Source organism: Lactuca serriola, chromosome 1 (assembly GCF_051521515.1).
Source record: "Lactuca serriola cultivar US96UC23 chromosome 1, Lser_US96UC23_V15, whole genome shotgun sequence".
Lineage (NCBI taxonomy): Eukaryota > Viridiplantae > Streptophyta > Magnoliopsida > Asterales > Asteraceae > Lactuca > Lactuca serriola.
In genome coordinates this window covers 245,445,721-245,464,934 of record NC_136408.1, presented here as the reverse complement: position 1 = coordinate 245,464,934, position 19,214 = coordinate 245,445,721, and positions in this window count along the sequence as shown.

Sequence of the window (19,214 nt, the reverse complement as noted above, 5' to 3'; positions counted from 1 at the left end):
AGTCATTTTAGGACCTTAAACCCACCCAAACACTTGTTTAAGCTTTGGAGCACTTAACCACTTAAGCCCTTAGAGTTTTAAGCCCCTTTTTGCTGACCAATTGAGAGTTTATGGCTAGGACTAAACTCCCCTGTGCTGTAAACTCCAACAAACATGATCATTGGACCATAAACTCATGTATGAGGCCTTGCACTCCTTTGTTGCAACCCGATAGCCTCCTAACACTTTTACCAAAGTGGTTTCATCACATTAGGATGTTTATACATGTTTAATTAGTTTTATAATTACTAATTGTTTATATACATATGTCTTCATATGTTATTAGGCTCATAGTGAGTGTCTAAGTCTTCACTTGACACCAAGCACTTGTCCGATACTTCCATCCGATCCACTCGCTGCATGTGAGTTCATACCCCTTAATTAACCTTTTAAATGTTTTTAAATGTTTATAAATTCTTTATGGTGGGGGGAATACAAGTTAAAACATGTTTAGTTATTATATATCAATCACATGTGATTAATAACTAGCATGCAAATGGATTTACTATACGGTAACTGTTTTACCAAACAGATTTCTTCAAATGACTTTCTTAAACGTTTTTACATGTTTAAAACTCTTTATCAAAATGTCTTACATACTGTAACTTTCCTTTCAAACCTTGTTACAAATGTGTTTTCAAACAAAGGTTTTCCTTATACTTAAACTGTCTTATCAAACATCATTCTTTCAAATCGTTTTATAAACTGACATCAAGTCATCGTTTCTTAGTATTAAACTTTCAAAAGATTTTTATAAAACTTCTTTTATGCTTTTATATTGTTAAATGCATTCCTTAATATGTATAGTTATATAAATAATGTTTAAAGGACTTAGGACGGTTAGCTCGCATTATTTCCTTTTCCTCGTTGGGATGTGACCTTAGGGCATCGGTTGCTCGTCCGAATGTCGTCTAAATATTAATTATATATCATGTATACATATATAGGTATAAAGGTTCCATTAGTCAGCTCAGTAGGTATACTTCCGGATATACTCGTACAATACTAGTAACTATAATAGGTGTAGTTAGGAGATACTATTTACCATTCCAAGTACAAGGAATCACACAAGAGTCAGTTCATTCATGAGTCTATACAATACATTACATGTTACATGAATATGTTTACATAGATACGCTTACATGAATGCGTTTACATAGATACGCTTACATGAATACATTTACGTAGATACGCTTACTTGAATCCTCTTACATGGATACTTTTACCTAGATACTATATGATGAGATACTATTACATATTATACATGTAGATTAGATCTGTTTATCCTAGTACAAAAGGATACTTTGCGGGACTAACCATTCATATAACCCCTGTTAGCTACAGAGGTAAATGCACATCTACGAATGTCTACGGTTGATACCATTATAGGTTTACTTTAAGGGACTAACTATTCCTAAACCCAACTGTTAGCAACAGAGGTAAATGTACATCTACGGATGTCTACGGTTAATACAATTCTGTAATTTCTATGCCGTGTTTATCCTAGTACCAAAGGATAATACTTAAGTTATTAGCTCATTTCCTATACTTTGTGATTAATTCACATAAACGACAAGGTAGACTAATACTTATATAGTTATATTATTACCTTTATTTTGTGACACTTTTACATAATCGATGAGGTAGACTATAGTTTTATAATAATAGTTAAATAGGGAGAAACCGTCACACTTACAGTGATGCATACTTTCAAAACATTCGGGTCTTGGTAGAAGACTACTTTCAAAACAGTCTAGTATTGGTAGAAAACTACTTTAAAAACAGTTAGGTCTTGGTAGAAGACTACTCTTTATACTAATAGAAATCATAGGGATTTGCTAGGGTGTTCATGATGGGTTTTTGCCATAAGAACATCCTATGTGCTCATACAAACCCTAATGCTTGGATCTAGGTTTCTCTATTGTACATGCAATTTATCCAAGACTATAAACCCTGGATCTAGCATATGATAATCAGCATAACATATAATTAGAGTTTAGATCATACCTTGATTGTTATGTAGCAATAAAAATCACAAATCCTCCTTGTAATGACTTTAGAAAGCTTAGAGTCACAAGTGTCACTCCTCTAATGGTTTACAAACACCAAGAGCAAGAGGATGAAGAAGAGAAGAGAAGGAGGCTCTCAAAAACGTGTGGAAACCCTAGATTATTAGTTCACCACGTTTTTGAGGCTTAAGGGTGCTATTTATACATGTAGGCTATTAGGGTTTTAAACTAGGAAACCCTAATTTGGATGCTTAGGCCCTAAGCAACCCATGGACCCTTCCTTAAAGGCCCTTGGACGATTTCTAATGGGGTTCCCCATAGAATTCGTCCAACCTCATATAATAAGGCAATCCATAGCCCAATTGCAATTATCTTATAATTACAATTCCAGTCCCTTAAGTTTAATTAATCTCTTTTAGCCACAAACTTAAATTTTATTAATTCTTGACTAATATTAATTAAACAATATGATTTCTCCTTTAATATAGTATTCTCATAATATATTAATAAATCATATTTAATCCTTTCTCTCCATAATTCATCCTATCAAGTTGCTTTGGTGAAGGCAACCCAAAAGGACCATGCACCATCGGGTCAAGTACATACCAAAATAGTTATGGACTTAGATACTAATCCAACAGTCTCCCACTTGGATAAGTCTAATAACAATTCCGTGTATGACTTCAGATCCTGATCTGCAATCGTAGCTTTCCAAAGCCGCTGTCAACTCTGATCCTATCAGATACGCGTGTCCTTTAGATAAGGGATCATATATTCCTCCATTCTAGATATCGTATAAGACATGATTTCAAATCATTCTTTCTATACTATTTCTCGACTTCCGATTTATGATGACTGGCTAATTGAACAACTCAAATTAGCCCTAGCCCGACCGAGCATTTACGTTTGTCATCACTAAATCATCGAGGGGCCCAAAGATATCGCTTTTATCCTACTTTGAATAAAAGGAACGGATAAACTTTGATTCAATGCTCGCTTGCACTCACTCACCGAATCACACACAACAATATGTTTTATGACACCAAGTTACTGGTGCGTTTAGATATTATCAATGTGCAACCAATTTGCAAGATACAACTCACACATCTCGGTTTCAAGAATATAAGATGTTATCGTCTCACCAATAACTTGTGATACAATTCATGGAGTGATCCAAGTGAGCGTGAGTTTAAACCAACACTCAAATCATATTCCTAAGCACTCATGAACGTTGCAGCAAACATTTGCTTATGTCTAATGCTCTTTAGACAATCCACACACCAATTCACGACAGTCTTTACTCATATCTACTTCCAATGTATGAACGACTACGGCCCGTTCGAATAATTTGACTGTTCTAAACCAATTAAATTATTCTGGAAGTCAAAACATGCAAAGTGAAATCCAAGAATAATACTAATCCCATATGGCCTCAAACCTTTGAGTATAATTAAAACACCTTTTATTTATCACCATATCGATTACTCATTATTTGTTGTTTCGGGTAATCAACTTCTTACTTGAATTATTACACTTGTCCCATGCTCTTATCATGTACACAATGTTTACTTATGGTTCTTACTTTGTGAAATAGATCAAATGAACACATTTCCAATCATACTCATTTCACAACTCCAAATCCTTTTTCATAAGTGAAAGAATATCGAATTCTTGCCACTTATAGAATATGTTAGATTCTAACATTTTATGCAATGATCCTTTTCGTAATGTCATAGCACAAAAAGTCACAAAGACTATTGCCAATGATATTACAAAGTCCTCTATCGGAGATTGTTACAATACAATTCCTTAGATATGATGTCTCTCACTCAAAGTACATTCCTTTGAACATCCTTTGCATAAAAGCTTCTAATCTAGACATAGATTTTCAATATTCAATTCCCAATATGGACACGTTTCCATATTTTCCATATGACAACTCATTCTTAATAGAATCTTATCTATTCATAATAAAGTCGATATGCTCCATCCAATATCATACTTCCAACTACTCACAAGCGACCAATCCTTGGCGAACCTTGGATTGTCCTTTGATAGTTGTTTAATTATCTTAGTCAAAACCAATTCTTGTCCTTTTTCCCTCTAAATGCGCTAGACATTGGGAAAATTTTAGAATGGTCAAATATTATAGCATTCGCAATCAATCCTATATCCGAAGCGTATTGGACACGACGCACAATGTCTAACATGAAGATTTAATAGTTTATCAATCTTCTGCCATAATATTTTACGTGCTACGTTTTCATAATTCGAAATATGAAGAGGAATGCCGTAATCATAATCGAAATTTAAGAACGGACTATGTATCCTTTGACTAAATTTATTAAAATTTCTCAATCTGAGCTTTAGATTTTTGAAACGAAGTACAATATTCTCTCCCTTAATTATAGCAAAACAACTTTACATCCTTACTACTTTGCAAAGTATAACTCTTGTTTTCTATAATTAATATTGCTGACTTGCAATACTTGCCTTAATAATCATACAATCATAACATTTATGTTCCCACTATCATGATGATTATTATAAACATAACACTTATGCTCCCACTAGCTTTGACATGTATTTAGAAAACAGCTTAACTTGCAGAAAAAAATTTCTTATTGAATTTCTTAAGTTCATGTTTCTAATACCTAATGCTTTGATAATCCTTTATCAAGGCTTCTTAATCTCATACACCTTTATCCAAGATAACTCATATGTGTCTTAAACAATTAATACTAATTGCCAAATCTCACAATTCGAATCATGGAAAGGGATACCGTGACCATAATCAAATTTGAGAAATGCAATTTTACAATCGCTATCTTCTTAAAATCTTTCTTAGTGAAAGCATTTTCTCACAGTCATTTTCATGAAGGAGAAAATCTTATGACACTTAGATTTTAATGGTGTATGTGTTCCTATCCATATGAATTTGTCAAAAACAAAGTTTACGACAAATTCAAACTCTTATGGACCGATCTTTCTCAATCTTGATTTCTTGCCTTATGGTATCACGGCTGCCCACCATGTCTTCCAAGTAGTTAAGTAGCTCACCCTTTCTTATCAATATACTTTTCATTGATTAAGGTCCTTGCCTTTTATGCAATCAATGAGAACGCATAGAACCCACATGCATAATTAACTTAATTGGAACGGCATAGAAACAAGATAATGTCAACACGATAGGTTGTAAACCTCAAGTCGTGTGCTAGTGATGATCGATAAGGTTTATTCTTGATTAGTTCTTGAAACTTTTCAAGACCATTAAGACTCCCACTCACTCCTTGACATATAAGATTCTTTTGTCAATAACCATTTCTTGACAAACAAATATTCAAGAGTTAGTGTAGCTTTTATCATGACAAAAACATTTCATAAAATTGGTTCTAGTTGGTCTTTGTCTTATCCAAGACATCACAACTTTCCACATTTGATGAATGTTATCAACCTTCCTAATATTTTTCACTCAATGTCACAATCTTAACTTTAAGATTTGTTTTGGAACGAAGTATGATTGGCTTTTTGATTTAACCATTTCTTTAATTCTTGATTCCTCCTCTTAGACATACAATTGCACTAATACTTACTTAGAGGATCAATTGAGATATGGTTCTTAATCATTAAGACCTATCATAATAAAATGTACTCTCCCTTCTTCTTAGAATTGAGAAACTTTTATCTTTCTGCCTACTTGATTCTTCTTATTCGTTTTGCTATTGATTTAAACATTTTCAATCCAATTCAGAATTACACTTAATCTTATAAGTATAATCATATTTACTAAACCTTTAGTAAATCATGACAAATATCTTGGTTACTCTTATGGTGGACTTGATCAATACGGAACTTTGTGTACCTGATCTCCTAGTCCTTCACTTGACACTTTGTCAATGAATTAGTCTTATTTCCAAATATGAAATTTCTCATTCATCGTGCAACCAAGTTGCATGATTCCAAGTTTCTGTCCAACTGAAACTTGGGCGATGAGAAACTCTCCTTATTTGGTAAATTTTCGACATTTCCATGATTAAGAATCAAATCCATTATTGCTAATAATAGAAACATTCAAACATCAATTTTTCATACACGCCATTGCAAGGATAAATAAATAATATAAAGTCAAAATTTATTTTATTGCGGAAAAATTTTGTCCTTACAATGCAATTCATGAAAAACTATGTTATTACATATATCTTAGCGATCTAATTCTAACTCTAAGTAGTAGCTCAAGAATCTAATCTTCAAGTAATGCGATCGAAATCCATTTCTTCACGGTCAGATTCTGCTCACTTCTTCCCTTAAGCTTCCTCTCCTTTCTTTGATCCTACAAAACATCAATTGTAATCTTATCACATTATGTATTAAGAATCTATAATAGGAGCTTAAAAGAGTTAGTCAATGGATTTTACCTAGAGTAGAGCCATACGTTTTAACTCTCCCATCTCTTAGGTAAATAGAGCAGCTTCGTCTCCAATGCCCCTTCTCTTGGCAATAAAAGCAAATTGACTCTTTTGGAACAGGACATTGAACTACTTCAGACATTGCATTTCTCTTATGATCAAACTTTTTGATCATAGCATGTCTTTCATTGCCATTGTCTATATCCATAGAGGTCTTGAAGGCAGATTCACCAATCAATTTTGCTTTTCTATTGCGCCAAACCATTGTTGATTCAGCAGCAATAAGCATATAGGTGAGATCTATAAGGGTAACGTCACAGTTCATCATATAGTACTCTCTTACGAACTCACTATACGAGTTAGGAAATGACTGAAGAACCCAATCAACAGCCATCTCCTCACAGACAATGGATCCCAACATTCTTAACCTATCAATGTGTGACTTCATCCCTAGGACGTGTGCACACACCGACTTTCCCTCTTCATGTTTACTTGCCAAAAGGGCTTGAGTGAGCTTCAACTTTTCAAGCCTTCGAATTTGTGGGTTAGGGAGAATAATTGGAGGAGGTGGAGGAAGTGAAGCATGATTTCTTGTTCCTCGATCGAATCGTGGAATATCATCTTCATGTGGAAAGCTTGCTCCACAGGATTTGGGAAGACCATAGTTGTCGTACTTTGACATCTACAAAACGGGAGAAAACAAATTCAAGTTAGTTGATTGATTGAGTCCTTAGTAAATCACCCAAATGAGATACTAAGGCTAGGACCCAACACAATATGCTACAACCTAGAAAAGGGATGCCGTAATCTAGTTGCAGAATATTTGAAGGTAAGTGAATGACGATTCACTAATTTCCACCACGAAAAATGAAAGAGAAATTTAAGTTTTAAATTTATGAAAACTCCTATATCCTTTAAGATTCATTGAACATTTCAATGGCATGTTTAAATCTCGATATGCCCCTCTTGTTTGTGACTGGGATGCCGAGGATCACAAAGCGGGTGTGAATAACCATGCAAACTTACATGGTGCCATCACATGTTACAGTCACCTATTCGATGTGTCGGTAAACCACACACGCTCCACCGAACTTTGACAAACATTGAGTCACCCTTTGCCACCTTTGCTTAGAACCATGTAGTGTGCCGGTAAACCACACACGCTCCACTAACGTCTTCGTAAGGGCACAAAGTGTAATTTCATGGAATTGCATCAATTCACTTTTGCCTAAGTAACTAAGATTGGGAATTTGAAAAACATTAAGTTACTTTTTTACTTCATTATACTTATAATGGAAGGTTTTTGTCCTATCCTACCCGTTCAGCTAACGACCCTCCACTAGTCAAGAGTGCAGTGGGTAAGAGTGGATACCCATTCAATCGCCATTTTATAGGCAATTTCCTTAAACACCCCTTATAGACCAGCTTTGTGAATGAGGCCTACTAACGGTAAGACTGACTTTTACTCATACATATATATAATGTTAGACTTTTAATGTTATACATATAGTATAGGGTGTATTTTACACTTTTGAAAATACTAGGTGGTCAAATTTAACGATTATACTTTTAATTTAATTAAATATAAACCAAAACTTTTATGGATTTATTAAACCTCTTTTAATTATACACCTGAATTAATTAATAAAACCATAAGGGTGTGATATGAACTTTTCAAAACACAACTAGGGTTTTAGAATTTAACATTCCTAGATTAAACTTTTAATCAAAATTTAAATTCCAAAACTTGAGGACAAGTTTTGAAACATTTCAAAAACTTAGGGTTTAGAATTTAAATATACATCAAAATTAAACTTTAATCAAAATTTAAATTCCAAAACTTGAGGGCAAGTTTTGAAACCTTTTCAAAACATTAGGGTTTCAACTATATAAATTTCAAAACTAAACTTTTGAGTTTAAATTTAAACTATAAAACCTAAAGGGGAAAATTGAAACTTTTCATAATACAAGGATCAAATAACAAATAATATAAATTAAACAATTAATTTCATCATTATCTATATTTGACCTAATTTTAATTTCTTGCAAAATAAGTTACCCAATTAATACAAATAATCAAACTTTATCATATAAGGAAGTAATTATCTAATTAATTGGCAATTATCTTGTGTTTTGGCAAGGATATTCATTAAGAAACAATAAAATTCGTATTTTATAGTTTTAAAACGAATATGGTAATTATCCTTAAGCAAAATAGCAACAAAATCTGAAATTCCCTCTGTCTGATGCTCTGACTCGCCGAGTCATACTTTGGAACTCGCCGAGTAGGGCTGACTCGCCGAGTCCAGGTAGTGACTCGCCGAGTCAGGTCGAACAGAAGGCCAAAAAACGATTTTCAGCAACATGAAGCATCAATACAATAGAAACCAATCTAGTCTCTGATACCACTGATGGGTTTTTGCCATAAGAACATCCTATGTGCTCATACAAACCCTAATGCTTGGATCTAGGTTTCTCTATTGTACAAGCAATTTATCCAAGACTATAAACCCTAGATTTAGCATATGATAATCAATATAACATATAATTAGAGTATAGATCATACCTTGATTGTTATGTAGCAATAACAATCACAAATCCTCCTTGTAATGACTTTAGAAAGCTTAGAGTCACAAGTGTCACTCCTCAAATGGTTTACAAACACCAAGAGCAAGAGGATGAAGAAGAGAAGAGAAGGAGGCTCTCAAAAACGTGTGGAAACCCTAGATTATCAGTTCACCACGTTTTTGAGGCTTAAGGGTGCTATTTATACATGTAGGCTATTACGGTTTTAAACTAGGAAACCCTAATTTGGATGCTTAGGCGCTAAGCAACCCATGGACCCTTCCTTAAAGGCCCTTGGACGATTTCTAATGGGTTTCCCCATAGAATTCGTCCAACCTCATATAATAAGGCAATCCATAGCCCAATAGCAATTATCTTATAATTACAAATCCGGTCCCTTAAGTTTAATTAATATCTTTTAGCCACAAACTTAATTCTTATTAATTCTTGACTAATATTAATTAAACAATATGATTTCTCCTTTAATATATTATTCTCATAATATATTAATAAATCATATTTAATCCTTTCTCTCCATAATTCATCCTATCAAGTTGCTTTGGTGAAGGCAACCCAAAAGGACCATGCACCATCGGGTCAAGTACATACCAAAATAGTTATGGACTTAGACACTAATCCAACAGTTCAAACGTTTTCAACTACTTACAAACAGTTCATACTTATACAAAATTTTTCCAAATGTTTACAAGTCTTTACTTTCCAGTTTTACAAATCAAAGACACATTAATACTTATGAATTCACCAGCTTTATTGCTGATACTCGCTTTCAAAATACTTGTATTCTCACGTCACAAATAGACAGGTACGATGACCAGGTTTTGTGAAGATGGAGACATCAAGACTCCTATTTTATTTTGATTGATCATTATGTTGTCTTATACTATGAAAGAACATTTGTAATTAAAATTATACTATTAATGCAATGGATGATGTTGTTGCTTGTTTACTACTTTGCATTGTTGTGATACATTACATGACGTCCTCCGCCCCAGAACGTTTCCGCCGTTCTCGGTTTTGGGGTGTGAAGATTGGTATCAGAGCATTACTTAAAGTGAATTAAGTATATCAACCCATAAAAGATATACATACTATAAATACAATGGGATTAAAAATACTCTGACCAAGAGTTTATGCTTTTAAATAATAAAATATTTAACAAAGTATATGTGCCTGCATTCATACTAAAATCTGTGTCATAATGACAAGAACAAAAGTATTACGATTGTTGAATATCACAGGTAAGCTCGGGGATGTATGGTCAGTCTTGGGAGTGGCATAGCCTGATCAACTATGCTTTTTCATGGAGTGATTAGCACATGCCCAAGAATGGTTGTGATGTGTCAACAAGTTTAAAAACTTACCAACACTACTACAATGAGAACATTATAACAGAGCCTAGGTCGAAAGTACCATAGGGGTGTTTTGTGTTACTATAATTACTTACTTGAGAACTAAAAAGGATCTTCATTACTAAGTTGATAGTTGCTAAGTGGATACTGTTGGATTAGTGTCTAACTCCATAACTGTTTTGGTATGTACTTGACCCGATGGTGCATGGTGCCTTAACCAAAGCAACTTGATTGGAGAAATAAATAGAGAGAGAGAGGTTATTATGATTTATTAATATGTTATAAGAATAATATATTAAAGGAGAAATCATATTTCTTTAATTATTATTGGTCAATAATTAATTAGGAATTAATTTTGTGATCAAATGTAATTAATTAAACTAGAGGGGCTGAATTGTAATTATGTGATAGTTACAAAATAGGGTAAGGATTATCTTAAGGATAGGTTGGACGAATTTAAGGTGATAAGGCCTTTGAATTCGACTATGATAAGGATTCAAGGATTATCTTATGGGTTGCTTGGTAAGCAAGCAACTAGATAAGGATAATGACTGAAACCCTATCCGTACACCTATATAAACACCCCTTGGCTCATGATTTCGACGAGACCTTCCCAAGGCTTCTTAGGAACGAATTCTATACTTCCCCTCTCTCCTTATGTCTTCTCCATTTGCTCTTGGTGTTTGTGAGCCATTAGAGGAGTGACACTTGTGACTCTCAGCTTTCTAAAGTCAATACAAGAAGGAATTTGGATTGTTATTGCTATATAACAATCAAGGTATGATCTTAAACCCATTTATATGTTAATATCGATTTCATATACTAGAATTAGGGTTTATAGTCTTGGATTCAAAGCATGTACAATAGAGAAACCTAGATCCAAGCTTTAGGGTTTGCATGAGCACATAGGATGTTATTATGACCAAAACCCATCAGTGGTATCAGAGCCATGATTGGTTTCTATTGTATTGATGCCTTGTATGTTGAAAAAAATTCGATTTTTGTGGTTCTGCTTGATGGACTCGGCGAGTCCCACTGTGGACTCGGCGAGTTGCCCCCTACTCGGCGAGTCCATGGGGTACTCGACGAGTTCAAGCGTCAGATAGAGCTATATCCTGGATTTCTTGCTATATTATTGATCTAATTAAAGATATTTATCAATTAATAAAATATTTATTTCCTTATGTGATAATTGATTCATTATTTTGATTAAATTGGTAAATTGTTTTGCAAGAAATCATTAAATAAATCAAATATGGATAATTATGTGATTAAATGTTAATTAAGATTATTTTTTATTTGATCCTTGTAGTTATGAAAAGTTTCATATTTTCCCCTTTAGGTTTTATAGTTTAAATTTGAACCCAAAAGTTTTGTTGTTTTGAAATTTAAATAGTTAAAACCCTAATGTTTTGAAAAAGGTTTCAAAACTTGCCGTCAAGTTTTGGAATTTAAATTTTGATTAGTAGTTTAATTTTGATGTATATTTAAATTCTAAACCCTAATGTTTTGAAATGTTTCAAAACTTGTCCTCAAGTTTTGGAATTTAAAAGTTGATTAAAAGTTTAATTTAGGAATGTTAAATTTTAAAAACTTAGTATTGTTTTGAAAAGTTCAAATCACACCCTTATGGTTTTATTAATTAATTAAGGAGTATAATTAAAAGAAGTTTAATAAATCCATAATAGTTTTGGTTTATAATTTAATTGAATTAAAAAGTATAATTGTTAAATTAGACCACCTAGTATTTTCAAAGTGTAAAATACACCCTATACTATATGTAACAATAAAAGTCTAACATTATATATATGTATGAGTAAAAGTCAGTCTTACCGTTAGTAGGCCTCATTCACGAAGCTGGTCTATAAGGGGTGTTTAAGGAAATTGCCTATAAAATGGCGATTGAATGGGTATCCACTCTTACCCACCGCACTCTTGACTAGTGGAGGGTCGTTAGCCGAACGGGTAGGATAGGACAAAACCTTCCATTATAAGTATAATGAAATATAAAAGTAACTAAATGTTTTCATAAAATTCCAAATCTTAGTTACTTAGGCAAAAGTGAATTGATGCAATTCCATGAAATTACACTTTGTGCCCTTGCGAAGACGTTAGTGGAGCGTGTGTGGTTAACCGGCACACTAAATGGCTCTAAGTAAAGGTAGCAAAGGGTGACTCAATGTTTGTCATAGTTCTGTGGAGCGTGTGTGGTTTACCGACACATCGAATAGGTGACTGTAACATGTGAGGGCACCATGTAAGTTTGCATGGTTATTCACACCCGCCTTGTGATCCTCGGCGTCCCAGTCACAAACTAGAGGGGCATATCGAGATTTAAACATGCCGTTGAAAGTTCAATGAATCTCACAGGATCTAGGAGTTTTCATAGATTTAAAACTTAAATTTCTTTTTCGATTTTTGTGGTGGAAATTAGTGAATCGTCATTCACTTACCTTCAAATGTTCTGCAATTAGGGTTACGGCATCCCTCTCCCGAGTTGTGGAATATTGTGTTGGGTCCTAGCCTTAGTATTTCATTTGGGTGATTTACTAAGGACTCAATCTATCAACTAACTTGAATTTGTTTCTCCCGTTTTGTAGATGTCAAAGTTCGACAACTATGGTCTTCCCAAATCCTGTGGAACAAGCATTCCACATGAAGATGGTATTCCACGATTCGATCGAGGAACAAGAAATCATGCTTCACTTCCTCCACCTCCTCCAATTGTTCTCCCTAACCCACAAGATCGAAGAATTGAAGGGTTCAATATCACTAAAGCCCTATTGGAAATGAAACATGAAGATGGTAAACCCGTGTGTGCCCACATTCTAGGAATGAAATCACACATTGATAGGTTGATAATGTTGGGTGTGTGATTCCCAGATGAGTTGGCTGTGAATTGGGTTTTGCAGTCACTTCCTGAATCATATGATGAGTTCAAAAGAAAGTATTATATGATGGATCATGATGACAACCTCATTGACCTAACTTACATGCCCATTGCTGCTGAATCAGAAATGATTTGGCGAAGCAATGGAGCGTATTTGTTGGGAAAGTCAACCGACCATGCTTCCGAGGACGTTCTAGGAGAACCGACCTGCGTTTGCTGCCAAAAGAAAGGTCGTTGGATACAAGTCTGCCCAAAGAGCTTGAAGAGTCCAGAAGATGGGAGAGTCAAAGAGTATGACTGCGCTTCAGGTAAAATCCACTATCTAACTCCATTAAGTTCCTATTCATTGATTCTTAATACATAATGTGATAAGATTGCATTTGAATGTTTTGCAGGATCGGTGAAAAGAAAGGAAGCTTGGTGAAAGAGCAAGATGAATCTAATCACAAGGAAAGGATCTTGATCGCATGGACTTGAAGATTAGATTTTGAGCTTAGATAGTTATGATAGAGTTGTTAGAAAATTTTCCTTTTGAAATACATAGTTTTCAATGGATTTTGCATTGTAAGGACAAATGTTTTCCGCTGCTTTTATAGAATAAAATAAATTTTGTTTATTTATTTCCTTGCAATGAAATCGTTATGAAAATTGGTGTTTGCATATTTCTACAACAAATGGATAAGATTCTTAATTATGTTAATAGTGGAAATGTCAGGAATTTACCAAATAGGGAAAGTTTATCATCACCCAAGTTTCAATTAGATAGAAACTTGGAATCATGCAACTTGGTTGCACGATGAATGAGAAATTTCATATTTGAAAATTAGACTAATTCGTTGACAAAGTGTCAAGTGAAGGACTAAGAGATCGAGTACACAAAGTTGTGTGTTGATCAAGTCCACCACAAGGGTAACAAAGATATTCGTCATGATTTACTAAAGGATTAGTAAATATGATTATACTTACGAGATTAAGTGTGATTCTGAATTGATTGAGAATGTTTAAATCAATAGCAGAACGAATAAGAAGAATCAAGTAGGCAGAAAGATAGAAGTTTCTCCATTCTAAGAAGAAGGGAGAGTACCTTTTATGCTTTATGATAGATCTTAATGATTAAGAACCATATCTTAATTGATCATCTAAATCAGTCTTAGTACAATTGTATGTCTAAGAAGAGGACTCAAGAATTGAAGAAATGGTTAAATCAAGAAGTCAATCATACTTTGTTCCAATAACAAGTCTTAAAGTTAAGATTGTGACAATGAGTGACAAGTATTAAGAAGGTTTTGACATTCATCAAATGTGGGAAGTTGTGATGTCTTGGATAAGACAAAGACCAACTAGGATAATTTTATGAAGTGTTTTGATAAAAACTACACTAACTCTTGAATATTTGTTTGTCAAGAAATGTTTATTGACAAGAGAATCTTATATGTCAAGGAGTCAGTGGGAGTCTTAATGGTCTTGAAATGTTTCAAGAACAAATCAAATAAACCTTATCGATCATCACTGGCACACGAGTTGAGGTTTACAACATATCGTGTTGGCACTATGTTGTTTTCTATGCCATTCCAATTGAGTTAATTGTGCATATGAGTCCTATGAGTTCTCGTTTGAATGAATAAAAGGCAAGGACCTTGATCAATGGAAAGTACTTTGATAGGCAAAGGTGAACTGCTTAACTACTTGGAAGACATGGTGGGCAGCTGTGCTACCATAAGGCAAGAAATCAAGATTAAGAAAGTTCGGTCCATATGAGTTTGAATTTGTCGTAAACTTTGGTTTTAACAAATTCACATGGATAGGAACACATACACCATTTAAATCTAAGTGTCATAAGATTTCCTCCTTCATGAAAATGATTGTGAGGAAATGCTTTCACTAAGAAAGATTTTAAAAGGATAGTGATTGTAAAATTGCATTCTCAAATTCGATTATGGTTACGGTATCCCTTTCCATGATTTGAGTTGTGAGGTTTGGCAATTAGTATTAATCTTTTAGACACACATATGAACTATCTAAGGCAAAGGTGTATGAGACTAAGAAGCCTTGATAAAGGATTATCAAAGCACTAAGTATTAGAAACATGGACTTAAGAAATTCAATAGGTATTGTTTTTCTGAAAGTTAAGATGTTTATGAATACATTTCGAAGCTAGTGGGAGCATAAGTGTTATGTTTTATAATAATCATCATGATAGTGGGAGCATAAATGTTATGATTGTATGATTATTAAGGAAAGTATTGCAAGTTGGAAATATTAATTATAGAAAACAAGAGTAATTCTTTGCAAAGTTGTAAGGAGGGAATAGTTGTTTTGCTATAATTAAGGGAGAGAATATTATGCTTCATTTCAAATCTAAAGGCTTAGGTTGTGGAATGTTAATAAATTTAGTCAAAAGTACATAGTGTGTTCTTAAAATTTCGATTATGATTACGACATTCCTCTTCATATTTCGAATTTTGAGAACATAGCAAATAAAATATTATGGCAGAAGATTGATAAAGTATTAAATCTTCATGTAAGACATTGTGCGTCGTGTTCCATACGCTTCGGGTATAGGATCGATTGCAAATGCTATAATATTTGACCATTCTAAAATTTTCCAAATGTCTAGCGCATTTAGAGGGAAAAAGGACAAGAATCGGTCTTGACTAAGATAATTAAACAACTATCAAAGGACAATCCAAAGTTCGCCGAGGATTGGTCGCTTGTGAGTAGTTGGAAGTATAGTATTGAATGGACCATGTAGACATTATTATGAATATATAAGATTCTATTAAGAATGAGTTGTCATATGGAAAATATGGAAACGTGTCCATATTGGGAATTGAATATTGAAAATCTATGTCTAGATTAGAAACTTTTATGCAAAGGATGTTCAAAGGAATGTACTTTGAGTGAGAGACATCATATCTAAGGAATTGTATTGTAACAATCTCCGATAGAGGACTTTGTGATTTCATTGGTAATAGTCTTTGTGACTTTGGTGCAGTAACATTACGAAAGGCTCATTTCATAAAATGTTAGAATCTAACATATTCTATAAGTGGCAAGAATTTGATATTCTTTCACTTATGAAAAAAAAGGATTTGGAGTTGTGAAATGAGAATGATTGGAAATGTGTTCAATATGATCTATTTCACAAAGTAAGAACCATAGGTAAACATTGTGTGCATGATAAGAGAATGGGACAAGTGTAATAATTCAAGTAAGAAGTTGATTACCCGAAACGACAAATAATGAGTAATCGATATGGTGATAAATAAAAGGTATTTTATGTATGCTCAAAGGGTTGAGGCCATATGGGATTAGTATTATTCTTGTGTTTCACTTTGCATGTTTTGACTTCCTGAATAATTTAATTAGTTAAGAATAGTCAAATTATTCGAACGGGCCACAGTCGTTCATATGTTGGAAGTAGATATGAATGAAGACTGTCGTGAATTGGTGTGTGGATTGTCTAAAAGTGTATTATACATAAGCAAATGTTTGCTGCAATGTTCATGAGTGCTTATGAATATGATTTGAGCATTGGATCAAACCCACGCTCACTTGGATCACTCCATGAATTGCATCACAAGTGGTTGGTGAGACGATATCATCTTATATTCTTGAAACCGAGATGTGTGAGTTGTATCTTGCAAATCCGTTGAACATTGATAATATGTAAACGCACTAGTAACTTGGTGTCATAAAACATATTGTTGTGTGTAATTCGGTGAGTGAGTACAAGCGAGCATTGAATCAAAGTTTATCCATTCCTTTTATTCAAAGTAGGATAAAAGCGATATCTTTGGGCCCCTCGATGATTTAGCGATGACAAACGTAAATGCTCGACCGGGCTAGGGCTAATTTGATTTGTTCAATTGGTCAGTCGTCATAAATCGGGAATCGAGATATAGTACAAAGAGAATGATTTGAAATCATGTCTTATACGATATCTAGAATGGAGGAATATATGATCCTTTATCTAAGGACATGCGTATCTGATAAGATCAGAGTTGACAGCGGCTTTGGAAAGCTACGATTGCAGATCAGGATCTGAAGTCATATGCATAATAGTTATTAGACTTATCCAAGTGGGAGACTGTTGGATTAGTGTCTAAGTCCATAACTGTTTTGGTATGTACTTGACCCGATGGTGCATGGTCCTTTTGGGTTGCCTTCACCAAAGCAACTTGATTGGAGAAATAAATAGAGAGAGAGGTTATTATGATTTATTAATATGTTATAAGAATAATATATTAAAGGAGAAATCATATTTCTTTAATTATTATTGGTCAATAATTAATTAGGAATTAATTTTGTGATCAAATGTAATTAATTAAACTAGAGGGGTTGAATTGTAATTATGTGATAGTTACAAAATAGGGTAAGGATTATCCTAAGGATAGGTTGGACAAATTTAAGGTGATAAGGCCTTAGAATTCGACTATGATAAGGATTCAAGGATTATCTTATGGGTTGCTTGGTAAGCAAGCAACTAGATAAGGATAATAACTGAAACCCTATCTGTACACCTATATAAACACCCCTTGGCTCATGATTTCGACGAGACCTTCGCAAGGCTTCTTAGGAACGAATTCTATACCTCCCCTCTCTCCTTATATCTTCTCCATTTGCTCTTGGTGTTTGTGAGCCATTAGAGGAGTGACACTTGTGACTCTCAGCTTTCTAAAGTCAATACAAGAAGGAATTTGGATTGTTATTTCTATATAACAATCAAGGTATGATCTTAAACCCATTTATATGTTAATATCGATTTCATATACTAGAATTTGGGTTTATAGTCTTGGATTCAAAGCATGTATAATAAAGAAACCTAGATCCAAGCTTTAGGGTTTGCATGAGCACATAGGATGTTATTATGACCAAAACCCATCAGATACACTAAGGTTATATGTAACTAGGATGTTATAGACTTAGAATCTTTGAAATTTTTGCTTTACCCCGGTTCCTTGTGAATTCGGAGTTAAGGTCACTTATTCAAAGGCCTATCCTGTTTTGAATTACATATGACTGGTATGCACTTTACAAATAGTGATGTAACTAATGAAGATTTTCTATAATTATCTAGATAGTCCGTCTAATAATTATTTTCTTACCCCAATTCTCGCGTAGATAACATGGCTAGACTCCATCCCCACGACAACCCGTATCTTCCGAATGAAGGCAATGCTGGATGGTTTCGAGAAGAACCCGAGAATGATCATCCAATCCCTTTGAATGATCACCATGCTAAAGACCTTTTGGATGATGATAACTCCGAACCCGAGGTTGAGAACCTACCCCCGGTAGCTCCTATTCCAAATCCTAACCCTCGTCCGGCTTTTCATGGTCCGACGCCTCCTTGGGTCGAATTTCTGGAAGCATGGAGCGAAGATCAAGATCAACCTATGCCGTTTAATGGAGACCAAAGCTTCTACAACGTAAATGAAGGAAGCTCAGCAGACAGAGTTCTACCAATCCTGATCTGTAGAGTTGCCTGAAACGAAATTCAGGGCAGGACAGCTCTACATCGTATCGCAGAAGTTGACACCAATGGAGGAATGCATATCCTTCACACCAATCACCTTGAACATGCTCGTGAGAGATCTGAGAGAGACCACGAAACGCTTCTACAAGCACTAGCTGAAACCCGAGCTGAAGTCATAGAGCTCCGAGTACGTCAGAGGGTGTACGAAAGATACCTGCTTGATATGGAGCGTCAACTAGCTGACCTAAGGGTTCACCATAGGGGTGACCGTCGCTAGTAGGAGATACTTTACTTCCCTTCTTTGTTTTAAAGAACCGTGTTCCTATCTATGTCCTGTGTAACACTTATCTATGTGACTACCTTGTACTGTAAGCACTTTAGTTAGGTCTTTATGCTGTCAAAGACTTTTCTACTCCAGATGTGATGTAAGACCTACTACCAGGTCAATTTTTCCCA